At 41.0% G+C, this 19,587-nt stretch overlaps 5 non-coding genes across 5 annotated transcripts; 3 read left to right on the top strand and 2 right to left on the bottom strand.

Moving 5' to 3' along the window:
* Positions 1–5,340: 5,340 nt before the first annotated feature.
* On the bottom strand, positions 5,341–5,413 carry Trnar-ucg (transfer RNA arginine (anticodon UCG)). The gene has a single exon. It is a non-coding gene; the product is annotated as a tRNA-Arg (tRNA).
* Positions 5,414–13,734: 8,321 nt separating this feature from the next.
* Positions 13,735–13,806, bottom strand: Trnah-gug (transfer RNA histidin (anticodon GUG)). The gene has a single exon. It is a non-coding gene; the product is annotated as a tRNA-His (tRNA).
* Positions 13,807–14,276: 470 nt separating this feature from the next.
* Positions 14,277–14,349, top strand: Trnar-ucg (transfer RNA arginine (anticodon UCG)). The gene has a single exon. It is a non-coding gene; the product is annotated as a tRNA-Arg (tRNA).
* Positions 14,350–16,903: 2,554 nt separating this feature from the next.
* Trnar-ucg (transfer RNA arginine (anticodon UCG)) lies at positions 16,904–16,976 on the top strand. Its single transcript has one exon. It is a non-coding gene; the product is annotated as a tRNA-Arg (tRNA).
* Positions 16,977–18,578: 1,602 nt separating this feature from the next.
* Positions 18,579–18,651, top strand: Trnar-ucg (transfer RNA arginine (anticodon UCG)). Its single transcript has one exon. It is a non-coding gene; the product is annotated as a tRNA-Arg (tRNA).
* Positions 18,652–19,587: the final 936 nt, after the last annotated feature.

The raw sequence follows: 19,587 nt of genomic DNA on the forward strand, positions 1-19,587 counted from the left end.
ATTAGGTCCGTTAAGTCAAGGTGTCCTCTCCCCCCCCCCCCGTTCTGGGGAGGATGGTGCCATAACATGCTGGAAGATAGGCCTATGTTAAATAACTTTTTTTCTTAAAGTTAGCATTTTTACACCCCCCTCCTCCCCCAACACGCACACGAGGAGTAAGCAACTAAATGACGTGTCAACATTCGATGGAAGATTTGCGAGAACTTTTTATATGCGTTTACATGAAAGATGAAAATCTCACATTTATAAACGTCATTTATATGCGACCTAAAGACCTAATTGCTGCAGAGTTTCTTTCTGACGTGATTCTCCGGGAGGGGGAGGAGGGGCACTTTAAACTTCCGGGGATGGGGGTGTGCTCAAAATTTCCGGGAAGTGCGGTGTTCATTGGTTATAAAGTGGGCCCCTATATATTTTAAATATAAACTATTTTTGTTTCTGTTTCGTCAGGGGAGGGTGACATTCCCCCAGAGAGATGCATGAAAGAAACACTGATTAGTGTCTGCTCTGTTATGAAGTTGATGAGTGCAATCCGTTTAATGATGTTGATTTTCTTATTCGGGAAGATAATTTTTACAAGCTTCAGATTCAGCAAACACAAACCAATCAATACAGATCAGTATACCAGGCCAGCTTCAAAGCGAAACTAACGAGCAGTTCTAGTCATATCCGGTTAGACAGCGAGATTTTAAACTGCTACGCCGGGCCCGGCCGGCTCTGCGGTGTACAGAGGAAAAGAGCTAGACGATGCCGTCTGATTAGTCCGGTTTATTCCAGTACACTTTGGGCCTCTAGACGAGGGGGGAAACGGTGCGATAAGGGATAAGGGTAGACTAATTAAAAAAAAATATCGACCGTTTGTCGAGGAAAATGTCAGCCAGTGTTTACAGGGAAAGTTTATTTGCTATTTATTGGGCTTACAAGAATGGAAATGTCGAATGTTTTTTTTTTTTGCTCGTAGAGTTATCTTCTCTTGATTTGTTTTCTCCCCTTAGATCACTGGCTTGTCAAGCAGGACATTGACAAAGCACTAATGTTCCTGTCTAGGTTGGGAGATGGGATATTCCCGATCTTTTTATAAACACAGCCGCACCATTCCATGCACTGCATTCGGTGCAAGCGGAGATCTTAGTGCTTTTATGACATCGTTTTTCGTGTTTTTGCTCAGGATAGCTTTTAAAAAAACTGGATTATTCATAGATAGCGTTGAAGATGTGGGAGAGAGAGGAGATGATGATGTTTATGTTGTAATGATAAGATGGTGTGGATGTGATGCTTGTAAAGTGATCATGATGTTATGATGTTTATGTTGTGGTGACGATGATTGATGATGTAGTGATAATGGGATGTGGATACGTATTATGGGATTATTTGCTAGTGTGCGATCGTGATATTTATGTTGATGATGAGGTTGATGGACAAATGTTGCTTATACAGTTATTGAGTCGACGAGGTAGGATGCTGTGATTGTAATAAGATGGTAATTAGATGATGAGGAAGAGATGGTGAAACATCGATGATGAGGTAAGAAAGACGTAATTGTAATCGTTAAGGTCAGTATATGAGGTGGTGATGATGGGTGTGGTGGTGAGTGTGTGTGTGGTCGTGATGATGTGGTTAGGTAGTAATGACGGTGGGTGTGGTGGTGGTGGTGTGTGTGTGGTCGTGATGATGTGGTTAGGTAGTAATGACGGTGGGTGTGATGGTGGTGGTGTGTGTGTGGTCGTGATGATGTGGTTAGGTAGTAATGACGATGGATGTGATGGTGGTGTGTGTGTGTGGTCGTGATGATGTGGTTAGGTAGTAATGACGATGGGTGTGATGGTGGTGTGTGATGGTGATGATGTGGTAAGGAAGTAATGACGACGGGTGTGATGGTGTGTGTGTGGTGGTGATTATGTGGTTAGGTATGTGTGTGTGTGTGTGGTCGTGCCGATTTTGTTAGGTAGTATGACGATGGGTGTGGTGTTGTGTGGTGGTGTAGAACAGGCTCTAGTATCTGCCCCTGATTGCCTAGTAAATTCTGCTGGACAATTCAAACAGTTGACGGGTGGGGGGGGGGGGGGAGATCTGGTCATATAGGGATCTGACGGACAAAACAAAAGGAATTACATTGACAGTCAGTCAAGGAATTACATTGGCAGTCAGTCAAGGAATTACATTGACAGTCAGTCAAGGAATGGATGGACCTCGGTGCAGCTCAGACATGAATTGTTACCGATCAATACACGACCAAAGTCGATCAGCGACCACGTGACTTTTCACATCACTGTCCCAGAACAAACACATTTCAAGTACGTGACTCCAGGGTCAAGGTCAAGCAAAAAACGGATGAATGAAACACAAACGCTGATTGGCTGGTTGTAATGAGCTCGATAGCCTCGTCAGGAAGTCGACTTGTTGGACTAGCTATTGACCAGGTTTGTTTGGCCTGACCATAACGAGATATTGGATGACCTCTGGTTCGCTGGTTATCAGGAGAGGGTACAGAGTGCCCTGGCATGCTAGGCTTAAGAGACAAAAAAAATACACGGGCTAGCGAATAGAACAAGTACCAATTTGTTTTAGTTTTCGTTAGTCGTTGGACAAATTTATATCTGAATATGGTAGAGGTGGGTGCTTTCTTTTGTTACCCCCTTCCATTTGTGACGTAAGTAATATGCGCACAGTGTGTATCTTTTAGTGGTCTGTTCTGAGTAACGCACGTTTGATGCATTAGGACAGTGCTACTACTAGACTACACAGCAGCGACACATCTTTGGAGCGAGATGGTGGAGGCGCGGTCCGTATCTGGTGACACCATTTTGGATGCGAAACCAATTCGAAATTCGTAAAATTTATTGTCGAAACAATATTTTATCCAGCTAAATTTTTAAAAATAAAATGGGCTAGGCAAGACTCCAAACGAATATGCAAAATTATTAAAGAGGAGCTGGGGTGGGAGGGACACCTTTAGTTTCCACACCAGGTTACACCCGACCATGTGACGCCCCTGCTACTACAACATGTACTGGGACCAAAAATTCCCCTTTACACCTTAATTAATCTTCTAAGCCCCTGCCTATTCTGTTTATACAATTTTTGGAAAAAGGTCATTATGTTTTCTCGTTTTCCATACTAATTCTTATCCATGCAAATAAAAAAAAATACATTTATAACAACGTAACAAAAGCACCAACGAGCCTCTAAAGCTCTAAATTGTGTGCGAAAATAAACTTCACAAAAATGTGATAACTCCAACAATTTGACCAAAACTAACATCACGAAATGGCGAAAGCACCAACAATTTGATCAAAACTAACATCACGAAATGGCGAAAGCACCAACAATTTGACCAAAACTAACAACCCCAAATGGCCAAAGCACCAGCAATTAGGCTAAACCTAACGCCCGACTACCTGATTCATCGAATTCTGCCCCACGTTTTCAATCGAACGATAAAAAAAATCGCTGATAGCTTGGCATGTACAACAAAAGACACTGTCAACAATAAAAGACAAAATCAATTTCCATTGGACACGCGCCGGTTAAGTAAAGAGGGAGAGAGGAGGAGACGGAGAGGGAGGGAGGAGGAGGAGGGGAGGGAGGGAGGTAATGAGAAGAGAGCGTGGATTACGGGGAGGATGGCATCGATTACGTTAAACTCCACATCAAATTAACTTGACGTAATCGTTTTTTAATCGATTTTCTTACTCGGACCTTAAAAATAGAAGACCTTAAATAAATGGTCTCATGATTGTAGGTTTGCCAAACTGAAAATAGAGGTGCAGTCAAGTTTGGATTAAAGTTAAATGATGCGGGCTGAAACTATTATCATTTGATATGATACGATGTAGATAGTGTAAAAAGGGTAAATTAATATCTACGTGTACGTGTACGTGTACGTGTACGTGTACGTGTACGTGTACGTGTACGTGTACGTGTACGTCTACGTCTACGTCTACGTCTACGTCTACGTCTACGTCTACGTCTACGTTTACATCCACATCCACATCTCTCTCTGTCTCTCTCTCTCTCTCTCTCTCTATATATATATATATATATAAATAAATATATAGGCCTATATATATATAGGCCTATATATATATATATATATATATATATATATATATATATATATATATATATATATATATATATAAAAGACGGTATAACATTGAAGGCTTGTTGTTGAAAAGCGTTATTACAAAATAAAGCGGGAGTGATCTCTTCTAAACTTTCTCTATTACTCTGCGGGGAATGGCAACTCGGGATTGAGACATGATTTTTAATCTATTTTTAATTACTTGAACTTTAAAAATATAATAGAATCGCGTAGAAAAAAAATCGCGCACCACGTGAACGGCAAACAATATGTATATAATAGTGCGGAATATTATTAGTCCATTATACATTGATATTTGTTTTTTTTTTTTAGAAATCGTAAAGTACTACTTCCGCTAAGCGGAAATTATTCAAAGTTTGGCAGAAGGTTAAGAATTAAATGTTTTACTTATACGTGAAATTGCATTTATCTATCTGAAAAAGTAGCCTACTGAGGTGATAGGTGTTTGAAAAACCAAAAGTAGAAGAAGTTCCACTTCCGGTTAGCGGAAATCGCTGAAAAGCTGAAGCAGAACTACAAATTTGATATAATACTTTATATAAAATTTCACCAACCTAGCTGTAACGGTACTCAAGTTATCGTGTTCACAGACATAGACATACACACAAACATACGGCCACAATTGCAAAACTATGTTTTTCCGACTTCGTATTCGAGAAAGTAATAAACCGGAAGTGATCTCCCCTAAACTTTCTCGAATATTCTAATATAAAATTACGAGGGATGGCAACTCAGGATATAGACGATACTTGTTATCCATTTTTAATTATTTAAACTTTTTATAATAGAATAGAATCTCGAAAAAAAAAAAGAATTGAACACCAAGTGAAAAGTTTCCCTTTCTAACCTGACTTGAACTCGGATTCGAACTCGAGACTAACGGGTTAGCAGTCCAGCTCTCTACCGCTAGACCACTCCGTCCCACAACAAGTGAACGCCTAATAAAATGTCTTTGAAAGTACGGGATATTATTAGTACTTTATAAATTTACATGCGTTTTTTGAGAAATCGGAAATAGCGTAAATTAGTACTTCCGGTCAATGGAAATTACTCAAAATTTGATAGAAAGTAGATAGTTAGATCTTTTACTTACGTGTGAAATTTCATGCATCTAAAATAGCACGATTACAATACTTTCTCTATACTTCGTATATACGAGAAAGTACAAAAGAGCAAGATAAGTGATTGCCTCACTGTGTTGGTTGCGACAATGTAGGATTGAAATAAAAAATTATCGACCCCGACGAGACTCGAACTCGCAATCTTCTGATCCGAAGTCAGACGCCTTATCCATTAGGCCATGAGGCCAGATAGTTGTTTATCTTTATATCTAGTCTCAACATTAATAAATGGCGAATTTGTATTTAGGAAATTTGGCCATCCATTAAACCTGGGTACTAGGCTATCACATTCCCAGATATCTTAGGAAATTGGGCCATCTACTAAACCTTTTCACTGTACCTTTACAAGAACAAGAAGTTGTCCAGTGGAGACCAAGAACGGACCGGGGTGAAAAAGTTCAGATGATTCGTCTTTCCAAAGGTCAGGTCAGGGCATGTAAAGGTCAGATGACTTTTAAAGCACAGATGACTTTCAGTAGCTAGAACTTGACCGCTAGCTGGAGGTCTGATTTAATTAGAGCTAAAAAATATATCATTGGGTCCAGGTTATGGTCCGTAGTAGGAATCTATCTTAGAGAGCTCCTCATTTGAGGCGAGTTAGAGTCCTGTCCGCCCCTTAAGACGAGTTAGCGCCCCCGGCCCCCCCTACTGGGGCGAGTTTGAGACCACCCCCCACCTTACTTGATGCGAGTTAGAGTCTACCCCCCCCCCCCCCACATAAGGAGAGTTAGAGCCCTCCCCCTCCCACCACTTGAAGCGAGTTAGACACGGTAAGAAAATCTGGTCTACAAAAAGCCGTTGAGCTGAAACCCCGACACTTGAGCAGATCTCTAGGGGATACAGCAGACGTCAATCTATTCGAGCCCGCCAGCTTCTCGTCCGCTATCTGATGCGTCAACCCTATCTCTTAAAGATGTACATCCCACAGCGCTAAATTAAAAAAAAAACTGGTTCAACCCTATCTCTTAAAGGCGTACATCCCACAGCGCTAAATTAAAAAAAACCTGGTTCAACCCTATCTCTTCAAGACGTACATCCCACAGCGCTAAATAAAAAAAACCTGGTTCAGCCCTATCTCTTAAAGGCGTACATCCCACAGCGCTAAATTTAAAAAACCTGGTTCAACCCTATCTCTTAAAGGCGAAGCACATCCCACAGCGCTAAATTAAAAAAACCTGGTTCAACCCTATCTCTTAAAGGCGAAGTACATCCCACAGCGCTAAATTAAAAAACCCTGGTTCAACACTATCTCTTAAAGGCGTACATCCCACAGCACTAAATAAAAAAACCTGGTTCAACCCTATCTCTTGAAGGCGTACATCCCACAGCGCTAAATTAAAACCCTGGTTCAACCCTATATCTTAAAAGCGTACATCACACAGCGCTAAATTAAAAAAAAAACCTGGTTCAACCCTATCTCTTAAAGACGTACATCCCACAGCGCTAATTTAAAAAAAAAAACCTGGTTCAACCCTATCTCTTAAAGACGTACATCCCACAGCGCTAAATTAAAAAAACCTGGTTCAACCCTATCTCTTAAAGACGTACATTCCACAGCGCTAAATTTAAACAAAAAACTGGTTAGGATTTACTTAGGTCTATATTTTCATCTTACAGAAAGTATGGCTGCTGGTTGCTGCTTGTAGAAGCAAATCTAAGAAAAACAATCTTGGTCTTCTCGTTCCGCTTATAGTGTTGATAACTGCTTTTCGAGGATTCGTTGGGATATGGATATGTGGAATGGATGGGTGCAAGTAAGACCAAAGACCAAGATGAAATACAGGGATGTTGTGTGGGATCCAAAAGACAATGTTTTGTACATGCAGAGTAAAGTAAAGTTTCCCCTTCAAACCTGACGGTCTATGGGGCAAGTGAAGTAGAGTTCACTTGTTTCTGTGACCTCGGCATATGAAGAGATAGTGTGGTCAGCACTATGCCCAGCCGCCTTTACTTTCCCTAACGTGAGTTGGGTACCCATCAGAGTTGGGTGGACTCAGGGACGGTCTACTGACTTGAACCCGGATTCGAACTCGAGACTTACGGGTTAGCAGTCTAGCTCTCTACCGTTAGACCACTCCGTCCCCTTATACATGGAGAGCGCTAGATGAAATATATGGACATTGTGTGGGATCCAAAAGACAATGTTTTGTACACGGAGCTCGCGCTTTACCCCGCTTTATTAGTTCCGGTGTTTGATGAAATAAGCAGATCTGAAGGGGCGCTGTCAGCAACAGGGGTTGGTTTTTTTTCTTCCCGGACTTCTCCCGACTCGGAAATTAGGATGACGAGGAGCTGCGTCGATAATCGTCTGCTTAAGTCTCGTTATCAGGATTGTGGGGGTAGGGGCTAAATCACGGAAAGCCCCCGGTGATGTAATTCTGGCTGAATCAGGTCCCGGCCCTAGAGTGGTGGGGGGTCTTTGGTTTTAGCCCTTGGCTCTTGGTTTAACCCCTCGACCCAGACTGTCACGATAAAGATTTAGTGTTGATCTGTGTTTAAATATCCTGTATGCTTGTTTCACGTCCTGTGGTTATGTACTTGGTTGAGTATAAGCACTATCCGGGTAAAGAAACCTGATGTAAACAATATGTCAAGACATAGTAAAATGCTGTGGCGGAAGTACACATTTACTGCTATGCGATCTTGTCCCCTTACATATATTTTAAAGTCATGTAATCTGTTGTTTCGTCATGTCACCGGTAAGTTGAGTCATATAACTGGTTCGATCAGTCATATAACCGGTCTATAAAGTCAAGCTACTGGTTTTCTCCGCCCCCGTCTAGTTGCCAACCACTTTTCCGAGTTTCCTGCGGAGAAAGCGGAGAGATCTTTTCACGCTTTGAGCACATTTTCATCCCCCTACAATGCTGGGTGGGACATGAAGGGCCCTCTGTTTGCTCGGCCATTTTCTTGTTGTTTCCGCGTAATAAACATTTCTCATTGTAATTTCTCAGGTGCTGGAACCGTACTGATCATCTGGAAGAAATGGGAAAAACAAATTATTGATTGATAATCGACAGTTTAGTATGTTCTTTAAATATGATGTAGCTATGTGATTTACATTGTGAGTTACATTATGTGAGTTACATTAAGTAACTGTTTTCTTTCTCTGTTCGTTTATTTAGATCTTCGTAACAAACTAAAACCTAAAGAGATAACAGGAGTTAATGGGTTTGTTGTGACGGGTGTGGGTGGGTGGAAAGGAAGGAAGGAAGGGGTGGGGTGGGGGGTAGACTCTTGGGAAATTTTCCTCAATTCACAGCCTGGTAAATTCCAGAAAGGAAAATACCCCGGCAGGGTAAACTCCAGGAAACAAGCCCAAGGTTGAAGAAGTTCACCGGCAAGAAAAAATATCCTGAAGGAAATTTTTATCGTCAACACCGGAAGGGATTAGAACCGACGTAATTGGACTTCATTTTTTTTCTTAAACTGAACTCAACTCGGTAATGTGACATTTTTTTATATGGAGCAGAATGTTGCTGTGTCACATTTCCTTACAGAATCACAATTTTCTACTAAACTTGAGTACATCTAAAATGTATATACACCCTGAATCCGACCCGCTGTTGCCATAGCAACACATTTCATGACAGCGCCCCCTACCAGTGATAGACGCAATAGGACAGGTTTTATTTTTTATCTAACATTCCAACCAACATGCAAATATTAATATTTTCCCACGTGATCAGGATCTAGAATTGCGATAGCTCGATCTATTTAACTACAGCGCCCCCTCCTGTCAATGGTCTACTCCAGGCATCCGTCTAATACTAAACATTACTCTAAACTACTCGTCAACTTATTAGGTTTACTCTTGAGGACGAAAGTATATTGATTTAACGTCTATATTTACATCTGGAGCAGTTCATCAGGATTGGTCAAAATTCAGTAAAGTGAAGTATGTTTTAGTGTCAAAACACTCTTTATATTTTTATTGGACAGGCTGGATTTAGGTAGGGGTTGGAGGGGGGGGGGGGGTCTTTAATGAGGCACGTGAGTTGAAAGACCCATTTCTTATGTCGCAGTGACCACATATCACGTTAATCTTAAACAAATATCTCAAGGTCACCACTGATTACAAGGTCACCACTGACCCCGTTCACCACTGACCCCAAGTTCACCACTGACCCCAAGTTCACCACTGACCCCAAGTTGACCATTGACCCCAAGTTAACCACTGACCCCAAGTTAACCACTGACCCCAAGTTCACCATTGACCCCAAGTTAACCACTGACCCCAAGTTCACAATTGACCCCAAGTTAACCACTGACCCCAAGTTCACAATTGACCCCAAGTTAACCACTGACCCCAAGTTCACAATTGACCCCAAGTTAACCACTGGCCCCAAGTAAACTAATGTATCCAAATTAACCACATATGTCGCATTTACCACATACCTACATAAACCACTTTAAAGCATACTACACATTAACCACACATCCTACCATCTAACAACGTATTTAAACTGAGCAACAACAGACAGAACTTTGCGTCTAAAATAAATGATTTGATCAAACATGTAATTTCATCATGCAGCATTACAGTCCATTACCCCTAATTAAATTTCCCAATCAATATAGTTTAATTCTATACTCCAGTGTCACGTACAATTATTCTTTCATATAAAAAGCGACAGACCTACATGTAAAATAATTTTTATTGCGAAATATTGAATAAACTTTTATTGATAAACTGACGTCATACGATTCTTTAAAAAAGAATCAATACAGTAAATATTAAATGTAAGCAGTGAGCACGTGATATAAACAGAAATCACGTGACATAAACAGCAAACACATGACACAGTGTTGACAAACTCTCATATAAAATTTCCAAACATCATTAATGAACTATTAAACAAATTTAGAAACTTAAAAGAAATCAGTCCATTAGAAATGGGTCAAAGTTGACTTGTATAACTTGACAACAAACCCACAGTCAGACGGTCACTGTAAGCTAAGAAACAAGTTAATAAAAAGTCTAGTGACAATTTAAGCGCAATTTCCTTATGTTATCCTGTAATTTAAATGTTTTTTTTGTTACCGAACGAAAGGATATTTTTGAAAACTTTCTTCAGCAATATTGTTCTAAATTGGTAAATTAATCGATTGGTAAATGTTTCAAGTCGCTAAGTGGTGTGGTTGCCGAGATATGGGCCAAAAACTGCATTTTTTCGAGTTCTTTTGGCTTTTCCGGGAAATCCAGGAAGGAATTCCGGGAATTTTTTTGGCCCACAATCATCCTCGGAAGTTGCTTAACATATTTGCTTTTGGAACTAGTCCTCGATATTGCTTCGCTGAGGAGGAGATACGACTTAAATCTGCGGACACACATCCACCCATCCTTGACGAGTTAATAAGCGCAATAGTCCAGTATGGAAATTGCGCTAAAAACTTGTAACAAGCACAAAAAGTTTGATTTTAATGTGATTTCAAATTCAATTAAATTGATAGAAACTAACAAACTACAAGATCTGACAAGACATCCACAGAAAAACAACAAAAAAGACGAACACAAAAAGCTAACAAGCTTGGAATTCAGTAACCGTGAACGTCATACTGTCCTCCCTATCTCAAGCGTCTAGTCGATGTTCATCGACCGCCTCAATGGATCATCGACCGATTACACCCCCCCCCTTCCCCCGTCCTATGTGTAGCTGAAGCTGATGACAGATATTTGACAGGCGCATCACATATATAGATGAAATACAGCTATGTGACAGTCTCGCCAATGCAGTAAATTAAATCTCGCAGCAATCAATGCAAACGGCTCGTATGATCGTTCGACGGTTTAAAAAAAAGATGAAATTACATTCTATTATTGCTGTTCAAAGAGGGAATCATTTGTATTTTTTGTCCTCCAAGTTTTTAGCGCTTCTGTATAGAGTGGTATAGGTGAGAAACGTGCGAGGTCTGAGATCGATGATCTTGTATTGATTGGTACACGATTTTTAAAATCCAGATTTACTCAAACAAGTATATCACATACCACATTAACCACATACTACATAAACCATATAACCCACATTAACCACGTACCACATTAACCATACAGCACAAACCACATACCACATTACCTTGTGTTATTTTGAGCCTCTCTAGAGGTGTAACCCATGAACACTACATCCTTCCTAACCCATCCACACAAAAAGTATTGAGTCAGCAAAACCATATGACGACATAAGACTGAATTATTATGTCTAGACACCCTATCCTGTGCATATTGCAGGTTGAATTATGTCTAGACACCCTATCCTGTTCACATTGCATGTTGAATTATGTTTAGACACCCTATCCTGTTCACATTGCAGGTTAAATTATTCTGTCTAGACAACATATCCTGTGTATATTGCAGGTTGAATTATTCTGTCTAGACAACATATCCTGTGCATATTTCAGGTTGAATTATGTCTAGACACCCTATCCTGTGCATATTGCAGGTTGAATTATTCTGTCTAGACACTCAATCCTGTGCATATTGCAGGTTGAATTATTATGTCTAGACACCCTATCCTGTGCAAATTGCAGGTTGAATTATGTCTAGACACCCTATCCTGTGCATATTGCAGGTTGAATTATTCTATCTAGACTCCCCATCACGTGCATATTTCAGGTTGAATTAACGATCGTCCATCTGTATCTGATCGTGTGGGATATTGCGTGCAGCAACAAAACAGAACAATTTTCTGTGATCAATAATTTATATTGAACGATTGTCATTAAATTGAACAGTTGAACAATTGAGTTCAACACTCGCCACACAACGATAGCGAGCATGAAGTTGGCGGTGTATAACCTTATGACATCATATTGCTTTCAACCAGTAGATTATTTGTTTAATTTTAATGTCTTGTCGGTGCTAAAGCTCATTGGACCACGCCACAAAATCACCTTAGCTCATGATGCAACATGGACGGCGACCACAGAAGGAACATGCCCAGCCCACGGCCCGACATTCACCCATGCTATCAAGGCAGCTCCTAGGGGCAAGCCTTAACAATCCACATCCGCGCTTGCTATGACGGTTTCTGTTGTTTCTGGAACTGACCGAAATAAACGATTACACGACCGTACTAAATAGGAAGAGAATTAACAAAATAACTCAACCGAAAATAAACCTATTACACGCAATAGTCAATTCAGAGGCTAATGAAACAAAAAAAATATTAATAATAAGCTGGATGTAAGAGAATTTATCAGCGAGCAATACTTTTATTTTAGGAAGAAATTTAATTTAATTTTTCTTATTTTCAATGCATTTAAAAGCTTACTCGTTAAATTGTGTTTTAAATTTGTTATACTTTCTACTTTTTAGTAGTTGGTTACAGTGGCGTATCGAGGTCGGGTGTCACCCGGTGCGGCACTTAAGGGTGTCACCCTCCCAGATACGTAGCGACCCTTCCCGGCGCCCGGGGACAAACTTTCAATTAGGCGCGCTCTCTGGATCAACCTTTCAATTTTCGATTGCACCCCCCACCTCTCAAACTTTCGATGTGCCCTCCCCCTCATCCACCCTTGTCGGGATTTGTTAAATTTGCTCTTAAAAGACTATTTAACACTCGAATTAATCACTGAATTAAGTGGAATTATAATTTTTCTCTATATATTTTGCTATTTTTTGCCTAAGTGTCACCCCACTAAATGGTGTCACCCGGTGCGATCCGCACCCCTCGTCCCCCTCTCGCTACGCCACTGGTTGGTTATTAATACAACTAAAAATCTTTGCTTTCAAACTCGAAAAGCAATTAGTGACCACTAATAGACAATTATCTGCCATTTCTTATAAAGTCAGTTGACGACATCAGGGCTAGAAACCAGTCAGCCGTGACCAACAGTTCACGGTCGACTAGCTTCACGAGCAATCACTATATAGTACTTCATTTTTAATGAATAGTCTAATGACTAATTAGATTAAAATGTAGATATTTTTGCATTGTCGTCGGAGATTAATTTATCTGTCGGATGTACCACGAATCCACAAATAAAAAAATACTTAAAAAAAAACTTTAAAAAAAAAACACGTTTTTCTTGTGGACTAAAAAGTAGAAAATAAATTTTTCTTCCGACCCTAGGGGATCTACCAATGACTGCTCGTAGATTTTGTTCATACATTTGATGACAAAAAACGTGGGTACGTTCACCATCAAATTTCCCGACCCATCTGCCCGACCCACGTTTTTTGTCATCAAATGTATGAACAAAATCTACGAGCAGTCATTGGTAGATCCCCTAGGGTCGGAAGAAAAATTTATTTTCTACTTTTTAGTCCACAAGAAAAACGTGGTTTTTTAAAAAGTTTTTGAAGTATTTTATTTTTTCCTTTTTAGTCCGTTGCTACACATGAAAAACGTGGTTTTTAAAAAGTTTTTTTATATAGTTTATTTTCTACTTTATCTAATGACTTGATTAAGTATGACTTGACTAAGTGTTTTTAAATACACGGACTACAAATCTTGAGCGACCGATACGCTTTAAACAGAGAAGGGGCGTAATTTAATTAAGCCTACATGCCGTGACCAGGATTCGAACCTGGGTTGTCGCGGCCACAACGCGAAGTACTAACCACTATACGATCACGGCCAGCGCGCTCACATCGATTGAGGCCGAAGTAACTGTGTCAATAGGCATCCAGTCTTGTCGGTATCTTTGGAAATTATGTCCTCAATTTTATGGTCCTTAGGGCGTAATTTAATTAAGCTAATTTAGGTCTCTAATTGCTAGTTTTTATGATTGCATCTGAAATTGTTAGGCGAAAATAGCCTGCATGCCAAATTTCAGATGTCTAGAGCAATCAGAAGTGGGCTAATTTTCGTTGTCAATTTTAACAACAAACCCACAAACAAACAAATAAACGCGAAGCTGAGTTAAGAAAAACGTGTTAAAATAACCAGACTGACACTTTAAACTAAATAAAAGCGCATAAAAAACTAAGAGTGTACGACAGCTTCAAGGTTTTGAATAAAAGTGTGCTACTGTTTGCTTATAAGATGCCCTCCTTCCCCTCCTTTATTAGCACGATACGTAGATTTAGTAGTAACACATGAATGTGCGGCCTCGTGGCCTAATGGATAAGGCGTCTGACTTCGGATCAGAAGAATGCGAGTTCGAGTCTCGCCGGGGTCGGCAATTTTTAAAACTCCTTCACGGAAAGCAACCACACAACCTTGATATGGCTGTTTGTTACTCGACCTTTTTTTTTTTATAAAGATTGGATGTTTAAATTTATTACTTAAGTAACAAAGCCGTGTCCATAATTTATATGTTTAAACGACCCTTTAAAGTCGTTGAATTAAAAAAAAAGTATAATTTAAGTTGTGCGTGCTGGGGTTGCTGAAGGAAATGATACGTTAACCCTCTCACTGCGAACACAGAAATAATGTATAACTTTTGGCGGAGGGGGAGGGGGGTCAAAACGAGGACCTCTCATTGGTCTATATTGTTGTAGTAAGCAAGGGTAGACCTTGGATTATAAGACACATGTCAGGATTTAGTTCACAATCAGAGTTTCTTTCAGGCATCTCTTCGGGACATTGACCTTCACCTTTTCCCGACACGAACGAAATATAATTTTTTACGGAAAATGTATACGCAAAGAAACACTGTTCACAAGGAAAGAAATTCGTCAGCATTCTAATGTCAATTAAAGAGATGTATTAATAGTCACTATTATGTACGTAGCCTGTTGTCATTGAAATATACGAATGAAATAAACGAATGCATGGCAGTACTAACTGGGAAAAGATAAACTGAAACGAAACAATGCAGCATATTTAGGGGATACTAAAGCAAATTTAAAAAGCATCTATATATAATTCTCTTCTTGGAGACAAAAAACATCAAGCTGTAAGCGCGCCGAGCAGTCCCCTCTTTTCCTCTCTAGGCATATCACAACCACCCCCACATGGTCTGGTGAGCTGTGGTTCACACTAAATGTTTAGATTCACAGAGCCGGGTTTAGAGATGCCTATTAGGGGCAGATAATTTAGTTTGAAACGATCAGTAGTTTGCGATGAGAATTTTTTATCCGGTGTTTCTTTCAGATTTTCTAGATCATCTGGGGTGCTGGGGGTGGGGATGTTAGATGTTCTGGGGTGCTGGGGGTGGGGATGTTAGATGTTCTGGGGTGCTGGGGGTGGGGATGTTAGATGTTCTGGGGTGCTGGGGGTGGGGATGTTAGGTGTTCTGGGGTGCTGGGGGTGGGGATGTTAGATGTTCTGGGGTGCTGGATGTGGGGATGTTAGATGTTCTGGGGTGCTGGGGGTGGGGATGTTAGATGTTCTGGGGTGCTGGGGGTGGGGATGTTAGATGTTCTGGGGTGCTGGGGTGGGGATGTTAGATGTTCTGGGTTGCTGGGGGTGGGGATGTTAGATGTTCTGGGGTGCTGGGGGTGGGGATGTTAGGTGTTCTGGGGTGCTGGGGGTGGGGATGTTAGATGTTCTGGGGTGCTGGGGGTGGGGATGTTAGATGTTCTGGGGTGCTGGGGGTGGGGATGTTAGATGTTCTGGGGTGCTGGGGTGGGGATGTTAGATGTTCTGGGGTGCTGGGGGTGGGGATGTTAGATGTTCTGGGGTGCTGGGTGTGGGGATGTTAGATGTTCTGGGGTGCTGGGGGTGGGGATGTTAGATGTTCTGGGGTGCTGGGGTGGGGATGTTAGATGTTCTGGGTTGCTGGGGGTGGGGATGTTAGATGTTCTGGGGTGCTGGGGGTGGGGATGTTAGGTGTTCTGGGGTGCTGGGGGTGGGGATGTTAGATGTTCTGGGGTGCTGGGGGTGGGGATGTTAGATGTTCTGGGGTGCTGGGGGTGGGGATGTTAGATGTTCTGGGGTGCTGGGGTGGGGATGTTAGATGTTCTGGGGTGCTGGGGGTGGGGATGTTAGATGTTCTGGGGTGCTGGGGGTGGGGATGTTAGATGTTCTGGGGTGCTGGGGGTGGGTATGTTAGTTGTTCTGGGGTGCTGGGGGTGGGGATGTTAGATGTTCTGGGGTGCTGGGGGTGGGGATGTTAGATGTTCTGGGGTGCTGGGGGTGGGGATGTTAGATGTTCTGGGGTGCTGGGGGTGGGGATGTTAGATGTTCTGGGGTGCTGGGGGTGGGGATGTTAGATGTTCTGGGGTGCTGGGGGTGGGGATGTTAGATGTTCTGGGTTGCTGGGGGTGGGGATGTTAGATGTTCTGGGGTGCTGGGGGTGGGGATGTTAGATGTTCTGGGGTGCTGGGGGTGGGGATGTTAGATGTTCTGGGGTGCTGGGGGTGGGGATGTTATATGTTCTGGGGTGGTGGGGGTGGGGATGTTAGATGTTCCGGGGTACTGGCAAGTTGTAGAATTTAATGCTGGGGGGGGGGAGGCGGACACTGGTAAAAGTATATGTTTTCTATATAAATTCCATTTGGTAGACTTAATTAAGTGATAAATTCGAGTGCTAAAATGTCTTTAAGAACAAATTTAACAAATCCCGACAAGGGTGGAAAGGGGGGGGGGGATGCAAATCGAAAATTGAAAGTTTGTCCCCAGGCGCCGGGAAGGGTCGCTACGCCTCTGGTGGGGGGGGGGGGGGTGATACCATTAAGTGCCGCACCGGGTGACACCCGACCTCGCTACGCCACTCTCTTTCACTCTCCCTCATTAGCACAATATATTCATTAAAAATCTACTACGTCATCATTATAAGCATTCATTGCGGCCTCGTGGCCTAATGGATAAGGCGTCTGACTTCGGATCAGAAGATTGCGAGTTCGAGTCTCGTCGGGGTCGATAATTTTTGTTTACTTTTTAATGGGCGGCCATCACTCGACACATTATCCAGCTCTTCCTAATCATTTGGTTTTTTTTATATAAAGATCGGAAGTTTAAATTTATTACGTACGTAACATAGCCGTGTCTATTATTTATTTATTCTAACTACCCTTGTAAATCGGATCAGAAGATTGCGAGTTCGAGTCTCGTCGGGGGTCGTTGTTTTTTTTTTCTTTTTCAAAAGAGCTACAACACAACCAAGACGGATAAGAAACTGATGCCGTTTCTATGGCTTCTTATTCGATACATTTTTTCCAGCTGTTTCTAATCATTTAGTTGTTTTTCTTTTTAAACATCGGCTGTCTGAATCTATTCCTAAAGTAAAGAACGCCCCCATCCCATAAGTTAAATATTTAAACGACCCTTGTAAATCGTTGAATTAAAAAAAAAATTTAAAGCTGTGTGCGCTGGGTTTGCTGAAGGAAATGAAACGTTAACCCGCTCACCGCGAACACAGAAATAATGTATATTTTTCGGCACATACCGGGGTTGGGTGGGCGGAGGGGGGGGGGTCTACAACCAGGATCTCTCATTGGTTGGTCGATATTTAGCAAGCGTAGATCTGGTATTTTAAAATACATGTCACGATTTAGGTCAGAGTTTCATTCAGGCATCTATTCTGGACATTGCCCCCCCCCCCCCCCCCCGCCCGAAGCACCTCCCTCTCCCGGACCCGAACGTAATATAATTTATATGGATAATATTTACTTTTACCAGTGTTCGCCTCGGAAATTTTGTCTGCCCCTCCTCCACCCCCCCCCCCCCCCCGACGGAAAAAATAAAGTCTGAAAGAAACACTGTATGCGAGAAAGTAAATAAACCGGAAGTGATCTCCCCTAAACTTTCTTGAATATTCTTATATAACGCTACGGGGGATGGCACTTTTAAAAGACAGTATAACATTGAAGGCTTATTATTGAAAAGCGTTATTACAAAATAAAGCGGGAGTGATCTCTCCTAAACTTTCTCTATTACTCTGCGGGGAATGGCAACTCGGGATATAGACATGATTTTTAATCCATTTTCAATTACTTAAACTTTTAAAAATAGAATAGAATCTCGTAGAAAAAAGAATTGCGCACCAAGTGAACGCCAAAAACCTGTGTATAACAGTGAGGAATATTATTAGTACTTTATAAATTTACATGCATTTTTTTTTAGAAATCACACACACACACAGACAAACGGACAAGATTGCAAAATTATGTTTTTCCGACTCATGGAGGTGTAAAACGTCAAGTTTTGCACAAATCTCGATTTTTTTTTTGCACGACTACAATACTTTCTCTATGCTTCGTATACGAGAAAGTAAAAAGGCACAAATTTTCCGCTCTATTATAGTCACACTGTTTACGTTCATTTGGTGCGCAATTTTTTTTTCTTTCTGCGTAATTTCATTGTTTAAAAAAAAAAATAAGCAGTTAAAAAAATCAACAAAAAACATTGCTATAGCACCGGAAGTGGCATCTTCCTAATATTGTATTAGAAAATACGAAAAGTATATTAGACATTGAACCAAATTTTATTAAGGGTACATAAGATAAATACTTTTAAAACGAAGGCCTCGTGGCCTAATGGATAAGGCGTCTGACTTCGGATCAGAAGATTGCGAGTTCGAGTCTCGTCGGGGTCGGTTAGATTTTTTCCCACAACATAAAGGGTTAAAATCTGACTGATTGTTTTTGTTTTTCACAAACGCTTTTAATTGTTCAGTGTAGAATTCTACTCATCACGCTAATTTTTTAGGTATTCTATTAGAAAACTTTGACAAAATGAACACATACATTTTTGAAATATCTATATATATATAATTCTCTTCTTGGAGACGCTAGAAAACAAGCTGTAAGCGCGCTCCCTACCACCCCCACCCCTACATGGTCTGGTGAGCTGTGGTTCACGCTAAATGTTTACAATCATAGAGCCGGGTTTAGTGACTGCTATTAGGGGCAGATAAATTAGTTTGAAACGATTTTAAACTTAGGGGAGGTAACTAAGATGAGGCTGCTTTCACGGGGGGATGGAAGGTAGTGGTTGGGGAAAGGGGGGGGGGGTTATCGTCCTTAACGAGCTACTGATAGTGTTTTAAAGCAAATATATTCAGTGGCAGCATTGGTACTGTCGAATTCACAAATTATGAATTACTGAAAAGTAGAAAATAAAACAACTAAATAACGACGTATCATACGCCGCTGGTCGGCTCGTATATTTTATTACAGCTTAATTCAGTCGTCTTTTGGTTCCCCACACAAATGACTGATCCCAATGCATTTAAGTTATTGTTCTACGAGCTTTAGCTCTTGATTAAGCTGGACTGTATTCATATTAAATTCATTAAGCTAATTAATGCATTCATGCTATATTCATTAGGCTAATTAATATTTTCAATATTAATGCCTGTCTTAATGAATGACAATCTAAAAAAAAATATGGCGTTGGAAAGCAAGAATGGGATGGTGATTGTTGTGTCTTGGTCGTGGTTTAACCACACTATTCTACATCTACAACTACGGGAAATACTTGGATGTACTGTAGGGCCCTATTAAAATGTATTTTAGTGTCGTTTTGGGTA

Source organism: Physella acuta, unplaced genomic scaffold (genome assembly GCF_028476545.2).
Source record: "Physella acuta isolate Inbredline_101_S28 unplaced genomic scaffold, ASM2847654v3 ptg001409l, whole genome shotgun sequence".
Lineage (NCBI taxonomy): Eukaryota > Metazoa > Mollusca > Gastropoda > Physidae > Physella > Physella acuta.